The 23,329-nt window shown below is 45.5% G+C and overlaps 1 long non-coding RNA gene and 3 other non-coding genes across 4 annotated transcripts; 2 read left to right on the top strand and 2 right to left on the bottom strand.

Moving 5' to 3' along the window:
• Positions 1-6,175: 6,175 nt before the first annotated feature.
• TRNAN-GUU (transfer RNA asparagine (anticodon GUU)) lies at positions 6,176-6,249 on the bottom strand. The gene has a single exon. It is a non-coding gene; the product is annotated as a tRNA-Asn (tRNA).
• Positions 6,250-6,284: 35 nt separating this feature from the next.
• LOC121021808 (uncharacterized) lies at positions 6,285-8,684 on the top strand. The gene is made up of 2 exons (XR_005786688.1): positions 6,285-7,765; positions 8,490-8,684. It is a non-coding gene; the product is annotated as an uncharacterized LOC121021808 (long non-coding RNA).
• Positions 8,685-12,541: 3,857 nt separating this feature from the next.
• LOC121021834 (U1 spliceosomal RNA) lies at positions 12,542-12,705 on the bottom strand. The gene has a single exon (XR_005786697.1). It is a non-coding gene; the product is annotated as a U1 spliceosomal RNA (small nuclear RNA).
• Positions 12,706-22,477: 9,772 nt separating this feature from the next.
• On the top strand, positions 22,478-22,549 carry TRNAQ-CUG (transfer RNA glutamine (anticodon CUG)). The gene has a single exon. It is a non-coding gene; the product is annotated as a tRNA-Gln (tRNA).
• The last annotated feature ends 780 nt before the right edge of the window (positions 22,550-23,329 follow it).

Genomic DNA, 23,329 nt, shown 5'->3' with positions numbered 1-23,329 from the left:
ATCAAATGAAATCTTTATAAGTCCAAACACAAACAACAATTTGGAGAAATATTTGCAACTCACATTGCGCTAAAAATCCTCCACTTTAAGTTCATACTTTGGTGGTTAACATCCTTCTCACTGCCCTAATTGTGAATTCACACCCCAAAACAGCTGAAACCCCTTGATAACAAACCCAACCACTGGACTCTAACTTCCTTCACCTCTTCCCTTCTCCCCCACCCCCCACCCTACCCTTCTCACTCCCTCCACACCTCTCTCACTTTGCTTTCCCTCCACGCCACCGAGACCCAGTAAAGACCATGGCCCACAGCTCCTCACTGTCTCTACTCCCCCCTGTTAAATAGAGCACCCTGCCCGTTAGGCCCCTGCTCTACACAAGATGACCCCCCTCTTTGGGACTGTGCATATAATAAACTTCTTCCTTTCAAACCTGCTTCTTTTCTGTGGCTGCACCAACTTCATCAAACCGTACCCAACATCTACATTCTTAGAACATGCATCATACACAAACAGCTAATTTCCCTAATATTTACAGAACTACATAACCACTACAAAATAGGCCAACAACCCAATAAAAATAGCAAACATATAAAGAATAAAAAAAAGAAATTTCTGGGGCACTCAGTTGGTTAAGCGGCCAACTCTTGCTTTCGGCTTGGGTCAAGGTCTCCCGATTGGTGAGTTCCTCTGGCATCAGCCTCTGTGATGGCAGTGGAGCCTGCTTGGGATTCTCTCCCTCCTCTTTCTCTCTCTAGCCTATCCCCTATTTGCACTCTCCCTCTCCCAAAATAAGTAAATAAATATTTTAAAAATTAAAAATAATGAAAATAAAAAGGAAAATGCAATGATAAGGAAAGATATTCAACGTTCAATGCTGTTATTAATGAAAGTAATGCAATTTAAAACTACACTGAAATAACATTTTTTTACCTATAGGGAATGATAAAATTTTTAAAAGTTTAATTTGTTGGAGAGGTTAAAAAATATTAACAAAAAGGTAAATTGGTGTAAGTTCTACAGGGTGCTTTTAAAACAACATCTTTCAAATATCTAAATAAACTTTTTCTTTTTTTTTACTTTTAAACTCCACATTTAGAAATTTATTCCACAGACATGACTACACACGTGTGAAATTAAATATATACAAGGCTGCCCAGTGGGCCTGCACTTGGGGGCCTCCCGCCCTCCCCAGCTGCCCCCACCATCTCCTGGGGTCCACCCCCAGGCACCTGGAGTTCACTCATCAAATCCCCGGGTGTATTCCCCAACTCCCGAGCCCCGCCCCATGCTGCGCCGCCCCCCCCCCCCCCCCACCGCGCTGCCTTCCAAAGGCCCTGGGAGCATTTTTCATTAAGCACAACACTGGAAACCTCTCTAAATGCCCATCAGTTTGGGGGGCAACTAAAAATAGGACAGTACAACTAGACAATTAAATATGGTTCGGCAAGCTGTCGAAAAGAATGAGGAAGTTCCTGATATTCCAATCTGGTGTGATTGGAAAGAAATGGTCCTAACAGTTTGCAACATCTTCCATCAGGGGGTGGAGCTTATGAGCTTATTTGTCCACCATCTGAATGTGGGATTGGCTCCGTGACTTGCTTTGGCCAGTGCTGGCACCTTAGCAAACCTGATGCAAGAACAGGCTTGAAAAATGTTTGCATAGTGGGGGTTAGCCTCTTTTTGCTGCACTGGGAATCCTGAGACCACAGTCTGAAGACCCAGTCAGTGTGCTGGAGAGATTACATGGAGAAAAAGGTCCATCCCAGCTTTTCTAGTCAATTCAGCTGTACCTCAGACATTGCTTGAGCCATCCTACACCGCCCAGCCCCAAATGAGTTGGCTTAGGCCAGAAAAACTTCTAACTCACAGAAGCACTAAAAAAATAATAAATTATCATTATTCTGAGTCAGTAAGTTTGGGATAGTTTGTTCAGCAAAAGCTAACTTAAATTCACTGAGACATAAATCAAGTGTAGATTCCACAGTGAGGAACCATCTTATCATCTGCAATCATTTATATCAAAAGGATAATGGTGGTTGCAAGAGATACACACTTTTACTTGTATATACATCAACATGTCTGGAGTGATACAGAAGAAATATAAATTTATATAAATATTAATATAAACGAAAGGGCCCATTAAGTACTCAGTATCATGGATAAAAATAGAGCATCAAGTTTCAAAACAGTAGGGACAAGGGAGGGAGGCAAACCATAAGAGACTCTTAAATACTGAGAATAAACTGAGGGTTGGTGGGGGGTGGGGGAGAGGGCAAAGTGGGTGATGGGCATTGAGGAGGGCACTTGTTGGGATGAGCACTGGGTGTTGTATAGAAAGGAATTTGACAATAAATTATATTTAAAAAAAAAAACAGTAGAGACAAAGAGGAGATCCTGTAAGCTTTTGGGAAGGGAGGTGGGAGAACAGTTTAATGTAAATCGGCAAGAATCGGAATGGCATCTGCCTTCTCTACAGTGTTGATACCCTCCAGTCTATAACCATCATGAACAAACCTGTAATCAAAGTTGGGTTTCTTGGCTCATTGCAACGAAGGAGACAGCAGACACGGTGGGGAACTATGGGACAATTCTACCTTTGGAAATCTTAATAATTTATATTCAAAAAGTAGAAGGAGAAGAACAGGGCTAAATATGAAATTGGTAAAGAAGCAACAATTACTTGGTTGGGAAAGGGAGGGGAAGTTTGGTCATTTTTTGTGGTTTGGACTGTGTTCTGCTCATGCTCAGAGATGATCATTGTAGGATTGCTGGCCATACTGACTCCATTTTTGGCCGCCACTTTGACTGTGTTGCTTGGTGATCTTTCTAGTTTTATGTTCTCCACACGCCCCAAACATTACTGTCCATGTCTTGTGATCACAGGGGAGACAAGGGGACCAAGTGTTCCATTATGGCCTCCAGCAGGTCTATTAAGTTTCAAACTCAGAGGGGTACCTGGTTGGCTGGTTGGTTAAGCGGCTCAGGTCATGATCTCCCAGTTTGTGAGAACCCCACATTGGGCTCTGCACTGGCAGTGTGGCGCCTGCTTGGGATTCTCTCTGCACACCCCCTCACCCCCGACCCCCACACACACCGTCTCTCTCTCTCCAAATAAATAAATAAATAAACTTAGAAAGGTTCAAACTCGGATAACAGTTTTCACTTCCTGGTGCACACATGGCACCAGGAGGTGTTAATGTTACCCAAAACTGTTGTCTGATTTGTTTTTCCTTCTCAAAGTGCCTTCTCAGTTTGGGGGATACTTTACACTTCTTCTGCCTTCGAACAATCATGAAGTAGTTCTTTTTTTTCCCCCTTTGCCTCATCATGATTACAGAGTGATTTTGTCTGATGTCGGTGCTCTGTGAAATTTTTTAGTTTTAACAGGTGAACATCACAGCCTAGGTGTTTTCAGTCAGGCCAGCTCTAAGCGGACAGCAGTGAAGAGACATTTTTTCTTTCTCAACAGCAACTCTAGCAAATATAAAACAACAATGAAGCAATGCTTTCAAAACTCTGAGGGCAAATAAGTTCAACCTAAAATTCTCTATTTAGCAAAATATCAATTAGCAGATATAATATAGGATATGGATATAATAGACCTTTTCAGACATACAAGGTCTCAAAGAGTTTGGTTCTCAAGCAACTTCTCTACAGCATGTGAAGATAGCCTGGTTCATCTGAGGGTTTTAATGTATACTTATAAAGCAGGTGGTTCCTTTGTTATAAAAGTAATAAAGCCATGCTTGTTGACTTTATGGAAAAATAAAATTGTTTATTAAAAACAATCAAGTTAGTACATGTTTAGCCTTTGGGAACTGGGGGGGGGGAGCTAGTAGAGGTGATGAGAATTTTTTAATGTATCTTTCTATAATCCCTTGATTTTCTGTTGTCACACACACACACACACACACACACACACACACACACAATTCCTCTAGGAGGAAAAGATAAAAGACAAGTTCTGCTCCCAACTGCACGTGACTGTTCTCAAGTCTGCAATCTGATCACTCACTATAAAAGGCATATTAGACACTCAGGAGATGCCTCTTTATGTTCCCACCTGTTACGGATTTAATGTTTCTGTCCTTCCCAAATCCGTATGTTCAAGCCCTAACCCCCAGTGTGATGGTATTAGGAGGTGAAACCCTCAGGAGGTAATTAGGTTTAGATGAGGTCATGAGGGTGGTGCCCCATGATGGGATTAGTAGCCTTATATGAACAGGAAGTCTCCAGACCCTCCTCTCTCTGCCCTCTGAAATACACTGAGACGGTGGCCATCCGTAAGCCTCAAAGAGGGACCTCACCAAGAACTAAATCTGCCACCACTTTAATTTTTGACTTTTCAGCCTCCAGAACTGTGAGAGACACATGTCTGTGGTTTAAGTCACCATATCTATTGGTATTTTGTTATAGCAGCCTGAGCTAGGACACCACGCAAAACCTCGGAAAGGATCACAATAAAACTTTATAAATCTATTTGAGAATGTATTCCCTGTTTCTGTTTCCTCTGAGAAGTTCCCTTTAGCTATTCACCTCAGCTCACCAAACGAGGTTTTAAAACAAGTGTCACATACCAGCAAAGACCGAACAATTCCACAAGATCAATAGAATGGCCACCATTATTAAATTCCCCCAAATAAAGTCCTGAGAATGCAGTGTCTCCTCTTGCTGCCACAAGAGAAATTTTTAAAGATCCATTATCTAGGGGTGCCTGGGTGGCTCAGTCGGTTAAGTGTCTGCTCTTGGTTTTGGTTCAGGTCATAATCTGTGTTTGTGAGTTCAAGCCCGGCATCGGGCTCTGTACTGACAGTGCACTGACAGTCAGTGCAGAGCCTCTTGGGAGTCTCTCTCTGCCTCTCCCCTGCTCTGTCTCTCTCTCAAAAATAAATAAATAAATAAATAAATAAATAAATAAATAAATAAATCGATCCATTATCTAAAGTCTTAGTCTGATGAAAATTTCAAACATGTCCCCTTTCCAATTTGTATTTGGCTCAGGACCAACCATGAAGCTCCCTCTCTGAAGCATGAGTTCTTGGTTCCTCTTCAGCAGCATAAGCCTGGGCTTCCTGTCACAGGAACACTGGGAACTGCTCCTCTACAGTCCTATGAATCCAACCTTGTGAACCACATCCCCAGGATCCCCAGGTGGCAAGAAAACAAAAGAGACTGTCACAGCACTAGCCCCTCACCTACCAGACTTAGGGATGTGTGAGACCAACAAGCAGTAACATTCCCCAAGCCAAAGTGATGGATTTGTGCTGCTATCAAATGTCAGATGGGGTTGCCAAAAAAAGAGTGTTCTCTTAGAAGGTGGGAATATAATTATCTGTTATATATATATTCACCATCTGAATATAACTATACTTCTGTCAAGAAGTAGCAACATGAGAAATGGCAAATACTTTGATCCGGAAAGTCCACCTCCAGGAATCTCTTTTAGGGAAATCCATGCATAAGTGATGTTCTCTGAACAGTGATATTTGCATAACGATGTTCTCTGAAGAAGTTTTTATAAGAATAAACATTAGAACAAATGTCCTGTCCAGCAATTAGGGAATGTTTACATCTACACTAGCCCATCCATACCATGAAAAGATACGCAGTTGTTTCAAAGAACGAGGCCAATAAGGAAAATGGTGAGGAAGTGCCACTGAAAAGAGTTACAGCAGCTGATGTTTAATAAACATTTATTCAGTGGTCAAATGGTTCATGTGTATATCTCTATAACATTTAAATTAACCCGTAAGGAAAGTCCTCCTATTTGTCCCCTCTTATAAACAAAGAAATTGAGGCACAGAAAATTCCATAATTTGTTCAAAGTCATGGTGAAGGAATCAAAATTTCCATTCAGAACTTGAGGCTTCATGGCAAGCAGTTTTGTTGTTCGCAGTTCTGGGAATTTTCAAGTTTCCAGGATGTGCAATTGTAAAAACCCAGTTTGGGAAAGGACTCGGCAGTGGCTCAGGGGTAAGGCCTAGACGTGAGCTATTGAAAAAAAAATGCCTTTGCTGAAAAATTTCTTCTTTTAGGCAGTTTCATGGAACTAGAGTCTTCGGGCAGCATGCTCTGGAGCCTGATTTAAAGTGGACAGAAGTCCAGACGACTCTCAGGGTAAATAAGGTCACTAACAGGTAACCTAAAGTTGCAAGTAGCTAGTAAAAGAGACCGTCCCTGGGTGGGCTCGAACCACCAACCTTTCGGTTAACAGCCGAACGCGCTAACCGATTGCGCCACAGAGACACGGAAACTCCACTTCCTAAACTCATTTCCTGATCCCAGAAATTGCTTCTCAACCTCTGGCTGGATATGTCTTCACATTCCCCTACTCGGGAAACTGGAGGCGTGGGAGATACTGAGGCCAACAGTCGTGTCGCTGGGCACGTCTGAACACCGATACCGGCCCAGATTCACGGGGGGAACTCGGAGAGCCCAACGCCAGATCCACGGCGTCCCCGCCGGCTCCTCGCCTCCTCAACAGCCGCCTGCCTCCAGGTGTCTCCCGCAGCCTCTCAGACCGAAGTCATCCAGCTTCCAATTGTTAGCTCAGAACTACTCGGGGCGCTCACAGTGAGTCCCCGCGACACCAGGCGGACGCGCGTGGGGACACTACATTACCCCTTTGCCCCCACCTCGCTGCCCGCCCGCGACGCCGCTAAGATGGGGACTCAACGCGGCAGGACCTGGCCTGGGCTTGCGATGCACCCCGTGCCCCAGGGCAGAGCCGGGCACCTAGGAGCCACTCACTCCGCACTAGGGTCCGACTGAGCTGGCCGCCCGGGACCGCCACGCGGACTCAGTCCGCGGTTGGGGCGGAGGGGGTTGAACTGGCAAAGCCGAAGAAGAGACGGAGCGGGCGCGGGGCAGCCCGGTGACCGGCCCGGGAGAGAGCGCGAACACTCTGGCCGCTAAAGAAAAAGGCCAACAGAAAACTGAAAATGCCGATGTTCCTCCATTTCGATCACCTGCCCCTGGCCTTCTCTCCCCTGGCCACCGCTCGGACCGCAACTGCGTGCGGTTGGTGCTCTTGACTCCGAAAGACACATACTCCGCTTGTAAGTGCTTGGTTTAAAGACGGCAGCGCCGTGAGATGTCACCCTTTGGCCCTAGCGACCCCCGAGTGCAGGCCTCGGTGCAGGTGGGAGGCCCACAATCCCTGCTCACAGCAGGAAAGGAGGAAACGCTACAAACCGTCCCCCTGGGGGGACCCGGTCCTGCCCCGGTCCGGAGCCGGCCGCGCACCCCTCCATCTCGCCCCCGTGCCCTGCCGAGGAATGTAGACGAAAGTGACCAACCGTTTGTATTCCTCGTAGGTGCACTGCCTGAGGCAACCGTAGGGAGAGGCTGATAAAGAATTCTGAAGAACAGGGCGTCCGTGTGGGCTTAATATTAAGACTGGAGTAAACTGAGTGATGCTCACTGTGTTCTAAGAGTAGGACGAAGACAGCTGTAGCTTTAATTCCACGTCAGTAGAGCTGAAATTCGCTATAGCTTGGTAGCCATTTTCAGGCTATCCGCAAGCGTGTACTCAGATATTTTTTCTTTATAAAGTAGCTAATAATATTCTCTTTATCAATATGCGTGTTCCTTTCTGTCGTATTTCCCCAACCACGGACAAAGAAGAGGCGAACAAGCAGGGCGGGGGCACAGAAAGTGCACTTGGCGTCACAGAAACTTACACTTGTGCCTAAAGAACTTGGAGAAAAGTGCCCACGACGGTTGTGGAAAGTTGGAAAATTCCAGTAACAGGAATAAGGAGGTGAGGGTCCGTGGTGAGTCCCGTGGAGACCCCTTGGGGTGAATCATCCCGGACGTTCTTTCCACCGAAGTCTGGGGTTCAGTCTGGGCGCAAACTAGCGCCGAGAGTGGCGGTTCTAAACCGCCCAGCGGAGGGCGGAGTTGCTCCCTCAGCCCGACCGCATCCCCGCGCAGCACTTTATATCCATTACCCACGTCCCTCCTCGAGCTCAGAAGTAGGAAGTTCAAAGGCCTGGGTTGTGACTTAGTGCGAATCAGCTGCCGGCCTGAGGAAATCTATTAAACTCTCTACAGACCTATTTCCTAATAAACATACACGCCGAGGTTGTCTTCGGTCTCGGCTCAGATATTTTACATTTGGGCAACGATTCCAAGCTGCTAGAGGGAAAAGAAGAGCATCTACTTCGCGTCATCTTGCTAGCTCAGTTTGTAGCGCTCACGACTTCTAATTTCAAGGTCTTGAGCCTCTCCCAGCTTCCAATGCATTTTATTTGGCGGTCTTCGCATTGGGTACCCTCCGTGGCCGGTGCTATGCGGTTCCCGTGGTGGCCACGAGAGGGCGCGTGGTCCCTTCCCCTGGGAACTCGGCTCCCAGGAACCACTACTTTTTTTTTTTTTCAGTTTGGATGGTAAAGAATAATGATGCCCTGTCGATTCACTGTCTCTGAGACTGGCAGAAACCCAGTATTTCTTTCTTTTTTTTTTTTTTACCACCCCAACTCTAGTATCGTCTTGAGTCGGGGCATGGGGTGTTGGTTGCCGTATATTCAGCTGCCCAGCTCAGGTGCTACCTCATTCTCTCTGCTGCTACCAAACTATGGGAAAAGGCACAAAGGCAACAGGATTTGAAAGTAACTGACTTCCTTTGTAATTTTAAATGTTTTATTCTACGCATTAAAAGACTTATTCCAAGAATGGTGCATAGGTTTCCACATATCACCAAAGGAGTCCTCAGTAGAAAAGCAGTTTAAAATCTGCATGCTTGGGAGAAAAGACTCCGTGACCCCAGAAAGGGGGGGGGGCGGGGGGGGCAATGGGAAGGAAGATTCAGAAGGAAGAGCTACAAAATTGGGTGGAGGGGAGGAAAGAGATGGATTCTAGGGGCTGGTCCCCACTAAGGACAGTTTGTCTGGACCTCCCCTCCCAACATTTTGTCTTTCAAAGCAGCCTCTCTTCCAACTGGCTGATTCTGGGAATTCTAGCATTTTCTACTAGGTGTACTAGGCCTACACTATGTTCCCTCTACCAGGACCAGATCCAGCACCTTACAGTTGGCCTTTTGCTAATCCTCTCTTTTATGGTCCTAGGAGAGTCTGTAGGCGAGGCAAAACTTTATTTCTACCTTCTTGGGGACTCCAAATGGGTCTGAGAATTACGTTGACATAAGCAGATTAATAGGAGAAAAGCACACTGATATTTACATATACAATGGGAAGGTCCAACAGGAAAATGAAAATTCAAAGAAGTGAGTAGGCCTACGTGTTTCTGTACTAGGTTGAACAAAGGAAAGCAAAATATATGGCAAGATTAAAGGGAGACACGAGTTATTTTAACAAGGTCTTTCCATGTTTCTCTGGGTCCTGACTTCCTGTCTCAGATGACAAGAATGTTTCTTTCCTTCTGGTCTGGGGAGGGCACCTTTCACATGAGTTTTCTCTCCTGCTTTCAGGAAGGAATGGGGAGGTCAGAGTGCTTATCTTGCACCTGCTGTTTCCCAAGTGCCTTTGGCTCAAAATAATCCTTATGTTGAAGTGGCAGATTTGGGAATGGCATATCCTGCCACTCTTCAAGTTAAAGCATGGGAATATGCTCAGAGAACAGGATACTTAGACCAGATCTCCTTCCGGTGCTGTGGGGTCACCATGCTGACAGTGAGTCCAGCAGTCTCAGATCATTCTTATTATTTGTTAATAAACTAAAAAGAATACCCTTGGGCTAGGTCATTTATAAACATGGAAAATGGTATTAAAATTATTTAGAAATCAGTAATCTATGTAAAATCCTTCATTCTATCTTTTGCAATTTTTTAAAGCACTTTTTTTAATTTTATTTTTCTTAAGTAATCTCTACAACCAACATGGGGCTCAAACTGATGACCTCAAGATCAAGAGTCACATGCTCTACTGACTGAGCCAGCCAGGCACCCCTAAAATCCTTCATTTTATTTTTAAGATTTTATTTTTAAGTAATTTCTACATCCAACATGGGGCTCGAACTTACCACCTAGAGATCAATAGTCTCCTACTCCACCAACTGAGCCAGCCAGGCGCCGCTAAAATCCTTCATTTTACAGTCACTGGCAAGAATTCAGTACTTGCACCTACAACTATAACACAGTAATATCACCAGATTAGTCTTCTTGCTTTAAACAACCATAATAATGGACAAAATATGTGAAACACCTGTTTATAGACACTGGACAGAAGTAGGGCAAGACTATGATTCCCTGAGAAAAGGGTTCAGGAAATGATCTGATTCCAGCAAGGTGGAATCTCAGCAGAACACAGTCTTCACACTGAGCTGAGAAGGTAGAGATCAAAATTAGGGCAGCTGAATCATCAGAGCAGAGCACCAGAAGATGCCAGTTTTTAGAAGTCCATGTTGGGTCCCCAGTGGGTCATTTGGTGAGTGTAGGGCAGCTCAAGTACAGAGAGCTATTATCCAAGGCTTACCAGATTACAGATGCTACAAGATGGAAAACAGAATAGATCCTAGAGATCAGTGCTGTCAACACTGGAATTCAGGCCTTGTTAACAACTTAACAACTCTACCACTTTGAGCATTCAGCTGATACTCCAGAAATGCTCTGCTTTAGGTGTGAAAAACACACCCTAGTTAGTGTAAGGCTTACTCTTGACTCTCCCTAGCAAATATTAAAGCCAAGCCCTGATAAGATTAACAGAGGAGACAGGGTTTCGAGGTTGAGTCATATCAAGTTAGAGAACTTTGGAAACACCCTGGACTCTCCAAAGATCCACCTAAATAAAACATAAAGCCAGTCCTACACAAGTTCAATGTCATAGGCTAGTAATCAAATTGCTTGGTAGAACAAATTGATACTGTCTGGAAGAAGATACCAGAATCTGGAGTCTCTAAAATGTATCTTTCAAAGTGTGCTGAAGCAATAAAAAAAAAATACTAGACATACAAAGAAACAAAGGCATTTAATTCATACTTTAAAAAAATAGCAGTCAAGAGAAACCAACTCCCAGATGTCCCAATAGTAGATTTAGCAGACTTGAAAATACATACACAATGTATGCATTATAATTTTACATATATTTTTATATATAAATAATATATATGAAAAGCAAAAGGAATATACAATGTCAATGAGTGCTGTGTTCTAACAGAGAATCTCACGAAAAGTGAAAATCATAAAAAAGAATCAAATAGAAGTTCTAGGATTGCCCAATGGACCCACAAACAAGGAAAGATACAGATTATGCATGGTTTCAGCGACATGGGTTCCACTCACCATGGCTAATGGTAACCAGCACTACCGAGGGCCCAACAGCCAATACCAAAGAACAACTCAGCTCCTGATATAATACCAGTCCCCAGTAGGAAAGAAGGGAAGGTATCAGCCAGGCTGGTGGGTCACAGGTTGATCACACAGGACCTTTACATCATGGGAGAGGCACTGGAATAGATACATTTATTATGGTTTTGCCTTCTCTGCCTGGCCTGCAGTGGTTCTGCTTAAAACAATCATCTTGTGTGTACTTTCAATGCCTCTTCCATATCCTGGAATTCCACACAGCATTGCTTCTGACCAAGAACTCATGTGACAGTTGCTGCCCCCGCCCCCCGCTCACTCGCCAAATTTGCCTTAAGTAAGTAGCCTGATGGAACGGAATGTGCTTTTGAAGATTGTTTCACTGCCACCTGGATGACAAGACAATGCCTTGAGAATCTGGATATTTCACACATATACACTATATCAGCAACCAGTATATGGTGCTGTTTCTCCCAGGTCTGGAAATCAAGTGGTCAAAATGGGAGTGGCGGATACACTAGTAAACGTTTTGCTTCTCTCTCACCTCTGTAATTATGGGCCCTGGAAATCTCAGCTCCTGAGAGAAATGCTCTCAGCAACAAATGCCATAATGGCTGTGTTAAAGTGTACGTTGAGACTGCTCCCGGGCCATTTGGGGCTCCTCACGACAGAGAAGGAACAAATAGAAAGTTCCTGAGTGGGATGACTGATCCTGACCACAAGAGAAAACTGGAGTGCCACTACACAAAGAAGCAAGTAGAGTACTTGAGAATGAGGAAAGCCCTCAGAAAACCAAAAGCCTTTAGAAGACCTCTTGGAACTCAGTACACTGATTAAAAGTCAAGGATGGAGAGTATTATGCTAAGTGAAATAAGTCATACAGACCTGAGAAATTCAGAAGACCATGGGGAAGGAAAAGGGTAAAAAGAAAAAAAAAAGAGGTTAGAGAGGGAGGGAGCCAAAACATAAAAGCCTTTTAAAAACTGGGAACTGAGAGTTGATGGGGGGTGGGTGGGAGGAAAGAGTGGGTGACAGTGGTATTGAGCAGAGAACCTACCTGCTGGGATAAGCACGGGGCGTTGTACGGAAATTAATTTCAGAACAAATTTCATGTTTAGAAAAACAATGAAAATAGAAACTCCAGATTAAAAAAATAAATCAGTGAAAACTACAACAAATCAATACATATGAATCAAAGCAAGTGACCTAAGCACATCCCCAAAAAAAACTGAAACCAAAAATTCTAGATAGTAAAGCTGTCTTTCGTACTATAAATTTCAGGGGAAAGCGCGGACGCAGTCCCCCACTACCACAAATTATGCAGTCGAGTTTCCCACATTTGGGGAAATCGCAGGGGTCAGCACATCCCGAGTGCAATGGATAAGCCTCGCCCTGGGAAAACCACCTTCCTGATCATGGTATCTCCCCTGCCAGGTAAGTATGACTTCCCGCGCCTCCGCCCCACTACACCCTCTCACGCCTCACACTCTCTACACACGGTCACTCCCGTCCACACACCCCCGAGCCTCCCTAAGACTTTGCCACACGCAGCACACGCGCTTGCAACCAACAGTCCTGGAATGGCTCCCACAGCACGCGAGATCATACGCTATTTAAGCGGTAGTTACCGAAACAGCAGCCCCTGCGCTCCTCTATTTACATAGCACACGCCCTATCCGTGACGTCATGGGAACGCTCCTTTCCTTCCCGCCCACGTCCCGCCCTTGCCCTCTCCTCCTTGCTCCCCTGATACACAGCCCGTCAATGGGGCGGGGGGCGCGAGCAGAGACAAGGGCCTGTCCCTCTTTTCCCGCAGGGGCAGAGGTCGTGGGTTTTGAAACCTTGGGCTTATGGGAAATCTGTCTGGCAGGCTGCTGACGCCAGTACACCTTTCTTCAAACAATGCCTTTCTGGGTGGAGAGTGCAACGGTTAGGATTACAGAAGAGCTGTGTATATACACTGAGTATATCTACTAAAACTCATTAAGCTTCACAACGGGTGGCGAAACCTATTCCATTCTTGAAGGTTCAGTTTCATTCATGGAACATTTCATTCCTTTCACTGTCAACCTTTAGGTGTGGGAGAGTGTTTTGAATTTTCTTTTTCTAGTCTTTTTCTGGAACACATGTTATTCTGTAAGCAGAAAGGGCTAAGGGTCCCCAGAAGAAGAAAGCCTAGACGTAGCTTTCGTGACACAAGAGAAGTCATTTTAGGCCCTCGGTTGTTTTCCGTGATCTATGATGCCCTACAGGCTCTACTTGCGTAAGCACACTTCTTAAAAACCTTCCTAGAAGGCGTCAGAATTAAAAAGAAATGCCAGATTCTCAGTAGTTAAGGATTTTAAAGGAATGAATAAAAAAAAGAGTGCAAAAACTAACCGTCTCTACCAGGCTACGAAGTAGCCTAACCATATCAGAGAAAATAAAACTCCCACTACTATTTCAAAAGTAAGACCCTGCACCCCACCCCCCTTTTGTTTTGAAGGGTGGGTGCGCATGAGCAGGGGAGGAGCAAAGAGAGAGGTTCAGAGAATCTGAAGCAGGCTCAGCGCTGTCAGCACAGAGCCGGATTCAGAGCTTGATCCCACAAACTGTGAGATCATGACCTGAGCTGAAATCAAGATGCTTAACTGACTGAGTCACCCAGGTGTCCCAAGACACTGCATTCCTTACCAGAGATAGGGAACCCAAGGCCCCATCCAGCATGCCCATAACCCTCTTGCCCTTGCCAGACAATTACATCTCCTTCATTAAAATGTTAAAGTCTTCACTAATGTAACATTAGATGCACTTAGGAGGCTTGGTTTTTAAGTACGCCTGCATAACCTTATGTCAGCCTTTACAGGCAATGACAAAACTCTGAATATTCATCCTAACCCTAAATAAAAAGAACCTGCTTACCCCTGCTCAGGTAGTCAAGGCTTTGGAAGTTCTCTCCGGTGATCTCCTTATTGGCTGTAAATAAAGTTTGGGTGACAATTCCACCGGGTGTAGTCTCTACCTGGAACTCACCAAGGAGGGAAGTTACACTACGGTTCATGTTTGGACCTCCTGAACTCATCCACTTTCCTGAACTAAATGTCTGTTTTTACTTCCTTGTTCTTACTTTGGTTTCTGGGAAACGTTCTTGACATCATCCTCCAACTCTAATGGAAGTAATCTGTGGTATCAAAGATGTTAAACAAAAACATCATGACCTGTAAGTGCCAAAGAAAGGATCAACAGAAACTACAGAGAACCACGAAGAGGTAACTGAGGGTGGTACCAATGCCTTAAATTTTTATCACATCTCTCAGTGTAATTGAGTTTGATCAAAAGAACAGGAATTTGACGTGGCACCTTGACTGACTCTTGATTTCTGTTCAGGTCATGATCTCACGGTTCATGAGTTCGAGCCCTCATTGGGCCCTCTGCTGACAACACAGAGCCTGCTTGGGATTTTCGCTCTCTCCTTCTTTCTGCCCCTCCCCCAACTCATGTTCTCTGTTTCTGTCTTCTCTCTCTCTCAAAATAAAAAACTTTAAAAAATACTTAAAAAAAAAAAAAAAGATGGTAATTGTTAAAAAGAAAACCACAGGCCCAGAATGGCATCACTTAAGGTAAGGCCCCCAGGTCAATAAATGAGGTCTTAATACCTAACCTAGCTGCACTTTCACCCCACCCCAGAATGTAATCTTTAACCAGTCAACTCAGAGTTTCCTGGTCAATACCAGGAAATTTACTGATAGACCCCTTCTCCCTGTAGGAGGGCAACCTTGCCTAAACAATACATTCTTTGGGGCGCCTGGGTGGCTCAGTCCGACTTCAGCTCAGGTCATGATCTCACAGTTCGTGAGTTCCTCTGTGCTCACAGCTCAGAGCCTGGGGCCTGCTTCAGATTCTGTGTCTCCCTCTCTCTCTGCCCCTCCCCTGCACATGATCTATCCCTCTCTCTGTCTTAAAAGTACATAAAACATTAAAAAAAATTTTAAGAAAAAAAACCCCAATACATTCCTTGTTCACCAATTCCCTCCTCCTCCTCTCCTCTTCCCAATTTCTTCTATAATGCCCTCTCTCCCCCTTTAAAAACTTTTGTTTAAACTCAACGGAGCTCCCCTTGACTTGCGAGATGGAAAGCCGCCCCTATTCGTGAATTGTTTAATAATAAAGTTAATTGGATCTTCAAATGTACTTGATTGAATTTAGTTTTTAAACAGGTATTAAAGTTTGCCTTATAAAATGAGTCAGCAAATGTTTCTTTGTCTATTTTCTGAAAGATACTGTAGAGAATTGGTATCATTTCCTTAAACGTTTGGTACAATTCACCAGTGAAACTACTGAAGTCTGGTTTTGTTTTCAGAAGCTTATTAATTATGGATTCAATTTAGGCCTATTTAGATGGCCAATTTCTCCTTGTGTGAGTTTTGATAAATTGTGTCTTTCAACGATTTGGTTCATTTCATCTAAGTTATCAGATTTGTGAGCAGTTGTTCGTTATAGTCCTTTATTATAAAATTTTAAAAATTTTTTAATGTTTATTTGTGAGAGAGAGAGAGAGAGACAGAGTGTGAGTGGGGGAGGAGCAGAGAGAGAGGGAGACACAGAATCTGAAGCAGGCTTAGGCTTGAGCTGTCAGCACAGAGCCCGATGTGGGGCTCAAACCGCATCTGTTATAAGGACCTGCACTAGCTGTGGAGCATGTTAGTGTTATTTGCAAGTTGACTTAGATTAGTTGTAAATGTATATTGCAAACTAGAGAGCAGTCACCAAAAATTTTAAAAAAGAAACAACGGAAACATCGTCCATGGCATGATGTGGCAATAGAGATAGGCAAACTATCATTGGAAACTCCTAGTCAAGCACTTACAAAAGGCAGGGACTTGGGGCATCATGTATACTATACCTTTGAACATTTTTGTCACATTAATGAGTGTAATGAGCGGCTCACTCCATCATCGAACTGAAGTGGTATATAAGAAATAGGGTCCAAGTAGGCCCTGAATGTGCAAGGAAGCCACATGAAGAAGTGTCACACACGCCTGCAGTCCCCATTCCTGCTACACTCCCTTCTCTCCTCACAGCCTGTGCCTAGGGTGTCATGGGGACTTCCCTACAGTTACCATAGAAAGGGAAACCTGGGGCCTGGTTCACAGATGGTTCTGCATGATATACAGGCTCCACCTAAAAGTGGACAGCTGGAGCCCTGCACCTGCTTTCCAGGACAGCCCTGAAGGACAGCAGTGAGGGGCAACCACTCCGGTGTGCAGAGCTTTGAGTAGTGTACGTGGCTGTTCATTTTACTAGACATGTTTGGAAAGTTGGTGACAAGGAAGCCTTGGAAAGAAGTATGTGGACAGACCTCTCAGATGGAGTGAAAACACTCCATCTTTGGGTAAATTATGCTTACCCAAAGGTGACCTCCGCAGAGGATGATTTTAATAACCATGTGGATAAGGCGACCTGTTTTGCAGATACCAGTTGGCCTCTCCCCAGCCAGCCTGTCATCACCCAATGGGCGCATGAACGAAGTGGCCATGCTGACCCGGATGGAGTTTATGCACAGGTTCAGCAACATGGACCTCTACTCACCAAGGCTGACCTTGACAGTTGCTGCTGAGCGTCCCAATCTGCCAGGAGCACAGACCAACACTGAGTCACCAGTACAGCACCATCGCCCAGGGTGATCAGCCAATTACCAAAAGGCAGATTGATTACATTGGGCCACTTCCATCATGGATGGCACACTCCTTTGTTCTTACTGGAATAGACACTTACTCTGAACACAGATTTGCCTTCCCTGCACACAATGTTGGCCAAACCCACCATCCAAGCACTTATAGGATGCCTTACCCAGCCTTGTGTGATTCCACACAGCACTGTTTCTGGTTATGACCTGAACTGTGCCCCCTGCCCCCTGCCCCCAACAACCAAATTCATATGTTGACGCCTGACTCCCAACATGACTGTTTGGAGATAGGGTCTTTAAGGAGGTAACTAAGGTTATATGAGGTCGGGTCGGGTCCTAACCCAATAGGACTGGTGTCCTTATAAGAAGAGGAAGAGACAGAACTGGCTTTGTGTGAGTTGTGTGTGTGTCTGTGTACACGCGCGCGCGCACACACACACACACACACACACACACACACACACACAGGTGCAGCTCAGGAAGAGTCTTCACCAAAAACCAGCCCTGCTTGCACCATGATCTTGGACTTCTAGCTTCCAGAACTGTACTAAAATAAATGTTTATTTATACCATCTGTCTATGGTATTTTGTTATGGCAACCCAAGAAAACTAATACACTTCTTTTTTTTTTAATTGTTTATTTATTTTTGAGAGAGAGAGAGAGAGAGAGAGAGAGAGTGCTGTCAGCACAAAGCCCAGCACAGGGCTTGAACCCACAAACTGTGAGATCATGATCTGAGCCAAAGTCAGATGCTTAACTGACTGAGCCACTCAGGTGCCCGAAACTAATGCACTTTTCATCACGGAACTCACTTCACAGAATTTATAGAGTACAGCACTGGCTGTGGGATTCACTAGTCTTACCATGATCCCCACCATTCTGAAGCAGCCGGCTTGAGACACCAGTGGAACGGCCTTCTGAAAACTCAGTTATAGTGCCAACTGGGTTGCAAAACCTTGAAGAGCTGAGCAAGATTCTCCAGGAGGCTGTACATGTTCTGAATTGGCATCCAGTATGCGGTGCTGTTTCTCCCATAGCCAGGATCCATGGGTCCAGCATCAAAGGGTAGAAATAGGAGTGTTACCACTATTGCCCTTCATCACCCCAGCAAAACTGCTTCTTGTCCCCGCAACCGTGTGCTCTATTGTTTGACCTACAGTCTCTTCTGTGTGGCCATGCTTTCCAGCTCAGGTCTGCTTTTCTAATAGCACAAGCGATATCAGCAGCCTTGCTAACACTTAGCCCCATCGCTAGGCAAGCATCACAGGATTTGACAGATAAAGAATCATAGGACTGTCCCTGTTTGGTGTTACGGACTGAACTGTGCTCCCTACTCTCACCCTGAATCCTTATGTTGAAGCCCTACCCCTCAAAGTGACTGTATTTGGGGGTAAGGCCTTTGAGGGGGTAATTATGGTTAAATGAGGCAATAAGAACTGGGCTCTAATCTAATAGGACTGGTGTCTATTTAAGAAGAGGAGAAGAGGGGCGCCTGGGTGGCGCAGTCGGTTGAGCCTCCGACTTCAGCCAGGTCACGATCTTGCGGTCCGTGAGTTTGAGCCCCACGTCAGGCTCTGGGCTGATGGCTCAGAGCCCGGAGCCTGTTTCCGATTCTGTGTCTCCCTCTCTCTCTGCCCCTCCCCCGTTCATGCTCTGTCTCTCTCTGTCCCAAAAATAAATAAACGTTGAAAAAAAATTTTTTTTAAAAGAAGAGGAAAAGATACTAGAGATCTCTCAATGCACAAAGAAAAGGCCATTGGAGGACACGGCGAAAATGCAGCCTTCTCCAAATGCCAGAAAGAGGTCTCATTAGAAGCCAATTCAGGGGCACCTGGGTGGCTCAGTTGGTTGAGCGTCTGACTCTTGATATCAGCTCAGGTCATGATCTCAGGGTGGTGGGATTCAGCCCTGCCTTGGGCTCTGCACTGAGTGTGGAACCTGCTTGACGCCTACTTGGGATTCTCTTTCTGCCCTTCCCCCATTCACGCTGTCTCAAAATAAATAAACACTAAAAAATAAATAAATAAAAGAAGCCACCTGGGTACCTGGGTGGCTCAGTTGGTTAAGCGTCTGGTTTCAGCTCAGGTCATGATCTCATGGTTCATGAGATGGAGCCGTGCATTGGGCTCTGTGCGGACAGTGCAGAGCCTGCTTGGGATTCTCTCTCTCTTTTTCTCCCTCTCCCTCTCTCTCTTGGCCCCTCCCCCACTCGCTCGTTCTCTCAGAACAAATCAATAAACTTTTTAAAAAAGAAGCCAACTCTGGTCTTCTGGCTTCCAAAACTGTGAGGAAAATAAATGCCTGTTGTTTAAGCCCCCCAACCTGTGGTATTTTGTTACTGCAGCCTGAACTGACTAATGTACCTAGGAATCAGGTTGCGTTCACTAATCTGACTAGATAATGGCAAGTGAAAGTATGTCTAGGAACAGGCACTATCAAATTTAATGGAATGAGTATCATGTCTTTTACGTTGACACTGCCTCCCTTAGTGACGTGGGCCTGGGCCCACAAAATCAGGCAAAATGAAAAATAATTGGAAAGTAGAACATACCAAGCTTCAGTATTGCTTCCTCTCGTCACCTTCAGATCCTAGAACTGTTTCAGTGAAGTCTGCACTTCACGCACCCTCAGATTCTGAGTACACAGTCATTTAAACAACTAAGCCAGTTTTTCCAACTTTCACTTCACTCGCTTAGAAAAACAAGGATTTCAGTTCCCTATTCCCATTTTCATTGAGACCGCCGTTCTGAGGGTGATAAAGATGTGGTGTGTCCATGTAACGTTATGTCTCTTTGTCTTTTTCCCATGCCCAGAGTGTCATTTTCATTCTGCTAGTCCTGATGTGGACCATAAACTTGGAATCCCAGCAACGCTTAACTGCCTCTGGAAAATCTGACCTAATATGACCCCAATCTCCAACTTGTACGAAGGCAAGTATGGTAATTAAGGAGAAAGAGCCCCATTACAAAAACTCAACTATGGCTGTGGATGATAATTATAAGTTTCAACTGGCCTGTAGGAAGGTTTCTGTTCAGCACTAAATATACAGGCCTATGTTATACAGGGATCTCCAAGGTGCTCATTATCCCCACCTAATGAGCCTCATTAGAAGCTCATAAGGCCTCATGAGAAGCTGTCATCAGTTAAAGAAATTTATGTGGTTGTACTGAGGGCAAATTAGTCCAGATGCAGATGAAAAGGTAAAGGTTTCACAAAACAAGTGTAATCCACATGGGCTTAAGATATAGAGAGTTGTAAGAGAAAGTCGTTGCCACTCAGACAAGAAGATAAAGCTGGATGATCTACAAAATCATGCCTGTTTTGAGCCTGCCAGAGACCTAAGTTGCAAGATCACCAGGTAAACTGAAGTCCAAAGCGTAGTAACCTCTCAGAGGAGGGACATACACATGGACCCTGTCATCTCTGGCAGATACTGAAAAGGAAAGATGGCAGCCATAAAAGTTGTGAAGGGGAAAGTCACTGAAATTTTAACCAAGTCTTAAAGGCCAAGTGTGGGCTATCGTGACGTTTTACAATCTCAGAGGCTCCTATGTTAAGCAGGTTTTTGCTACTTTTCAGGTGTTTTCCTCAGGCCTCCACCAAGGGTTCATCCCTCCACCCCCCTCCAAAAAAAAAGTGGGGGCAGAGCAAGAGACTCTAGGCTGCCTCCGTGGCACAGGCATGCAGATCGTGATCAGCTACTATCGGCACAAAACCTGATCACTTCGTCATTTGAAACAAAAGTCACTTACCATTGATGCTGGAGCAAGAAACCCCACCAACCCTTGGTTCCAGGTATAGACCAGCTCCAATAAAGAGGCGGCAGGGGCTGGGGCAAGGGGATAAGGAGAAAGAGAGGAAGAGGGGAGAGAGGTGAGGTGCAGCAGTAGAGTGGGAGGAGGACAGAAGAGGCCGGAGGAGCTGGTGGAGGAGGAGGAGGGGGACTTACATTCTCCAGCAGTTCTGATCACTGGCCCCCAACACGACAGCCTCCCCCCAACCTTGCCACACATCCTGCCTCTGACCTTGGGCTCTCACACCCCACAAAGGACAGTCTCTCTGCCCTCTCAATTTCAACCTCACTTGTTTCTCTTTGCTCCTAGTCAGAGCCTGGGGCTCCAGGTTTCCTGGCCCTTCTGTGATCTCCCAACATCCTCTCAACCAATTTCTTTCCTTTTGAAATCAGCCAGAGTCTATTTCTGCTTCTTGCAGTCATAAACCTTGACTCCTTTTAAAGTTCTCCTGGAGGAATGCTTTGTGCTGTTACTGCTCAACCTTTTCGTTTTCCAGAAGGAAGTTCTGTCTTCTCAAACTTTGAGGGGAAAATCTTCCTCTTCATAACAAGAGTAGCCCCCTTTGCCTCCTTCCTCAGTTCAACCCTCATCCAGTCTCTAGGAACAAAATACATCTTCCAGAGCACTGGGCATCTTTCTGACTCTGTGGTTTAGCCAGCCACTTTTTCCTTTCGATGTCAATTTTTTTCTGTTCTGTGTTTTGGGGTGAGGGAAGAAATGGCTTCGGGATAAAATAAAAGAGGTAAAGGGGAAATGAAATACACAGATTGTTATTTTGAGATGTAATGTGGATTTATATCCATTACACATGTAAATATTTAGTGTGGTGGTATTTTGTGTACATAAGTACTGTGTGTAAGTACTGTGGGTACACATTCCCTGTGGCCCAGTCAGGAGTGCTCTTTGGGCACCTTGATACATCTTCGATTTTTTTTAAAAGCATGCAGTTTCCAGGTCATGATATATTGAGAAATTGGAATGAAACGGACTTGGTCAAACTCTCCAAGAACCATCTGTGACTGTATAGGAGTCAGAGCCCTGCCTTATGGCCTCGATGGTATGTGGTCGATTTCGAGTCACGGCAGATGAGTTTGGTTTGATGTGCCTGAGTGTTTTAGGTCAATGTTAAAGCATGGTTGATTACTTCACGTTGTAGCTCTAACAGGTATAGAAATAGAAGAAAAACTTACAACAACAAAACCCAGAAGTGTGTGAAAAATTAAAGGAAAATTCCCCTGCTTCCCAATACCACTCCACTGTTGACACATCTTTATAGATTACATGTAGGAGTCAGCGGTAGCTTTGGTGCTGATGGATGCTATGTGGTCAAGGACCCAGGAAGACCCAAGTCTTGCTCTGACAATCCCCTGCCCTCTCTGGGCAATGGGAAAAGGGTGGAGGCAAGGAAAACGAAAATCACTGTACTATGTGCAAAACTTTCACCTCTGGACAGGAAACTCTGGGTAAACGGTGGCAGAATATGTGGTTTATGAGCTCTTCCCTCACCCAAGGCCCAGGGAGCGTTTACCTTATTTTCTGAGGTGCAAGTGACAGGACAGAAATCAGTCAAAGGCGGGGGGGGGGGGGGGGTTTTTTGCAAGAGAAAAACCAAGAGAGCTAACTACTCTCAAAGGTCAACTAGACTCTAGTCTTGGGTCAGTAGAAGAAATACCTTGGGATTATCGGTGGGAATATGGACGCTAAAGCATAATTTACACACCTCTAGTGAGGGATAGCACATCCCTCTCTGTAGCGGTTCCATGGTGTAATGGTGAGCACTCTGGACTCTGAATCCAGCGATCCGAGTTCAAATCTCGGTGGGACCTTTCCCTTTAACTGGGACAGGGTAGCTTTTTTACTCTTCGAGTGGGACGCAGTTTCCGACCGGGGGATCCTGCTCTGTGTCCAGGAAAGAAGTCCGCGGGCCCCGCGCCACCCTGGGCGCCTCGCAGCCGCGTCCCCCGCGCTCCGCCGCCACCGCCTCCTCGGGATTCGGGGACCCACGAGCCAGGTTCCCAGAGCAGCGCGCTCGCACGGACACTGCAGCCACGGAGGCGGGGGGCGGGGGGCGGGGGGCGGGGGGGGGCGGGGGGAAGCAGGCCAGCACCGCCCCTCGTCGGGCTCACCCTCAGGCCTCAGGGTGAAAGCCACGGGCTGCGGCCACTGAACCCTGCACCGCGACGCACGTTACGCGGCGCGTCCCGTAATTGCACACTTTGTCTCTGAGTCAGTTTGTGATATGAGAGAGTGTTCTGGTTTTGAGGTCGATGGTTCACAGACCTAAACTGGAAGTATTACCGGGGTGTTTTTGAAGCAAGGAATTGAATTTCTATTCTCCATTGATTGAGCTGATCAGATGAGCTGATAAACTCCCAGATCGGCCCAGCCCAGGAGATTACGGTTGGTCAGAGAGCAGTACTTCCCTGTCCCTAGGAGGGCCCACAGCCACTGAAAAGTATCACCACTGTAACTTAAATAAAATCAGTTCTCATCACATCCAGTCTATACGCAGTGTTGCGCCCCAATACCAGTCAAAGATTGTACGAACAGTGCCCTGTCCCAGGCATAGTCAACCATTGAATCCTTTCAACAGGCCCACCTCATAT

This window comes from Herpailurus yagouaroundi, unplaced genomic scaffold (assembly GCF_014898765.1).
Source record: "Herpailurus yagouaroundi ecotype Mexico unplaced genomic scaffold, PumYag 322, whole genome shotgun sequence".
Classification (NCBI taxonomy): domain Eukaryota; kingdom Metazoa; phylum Chordata; class Mammalia; order Carnivora; family Felidae; genus Herpailurus; species Herpailurus yagouaroundi.
This window is presented reverse-complemented; position numbering and strand designations above follow the sequence as displayed.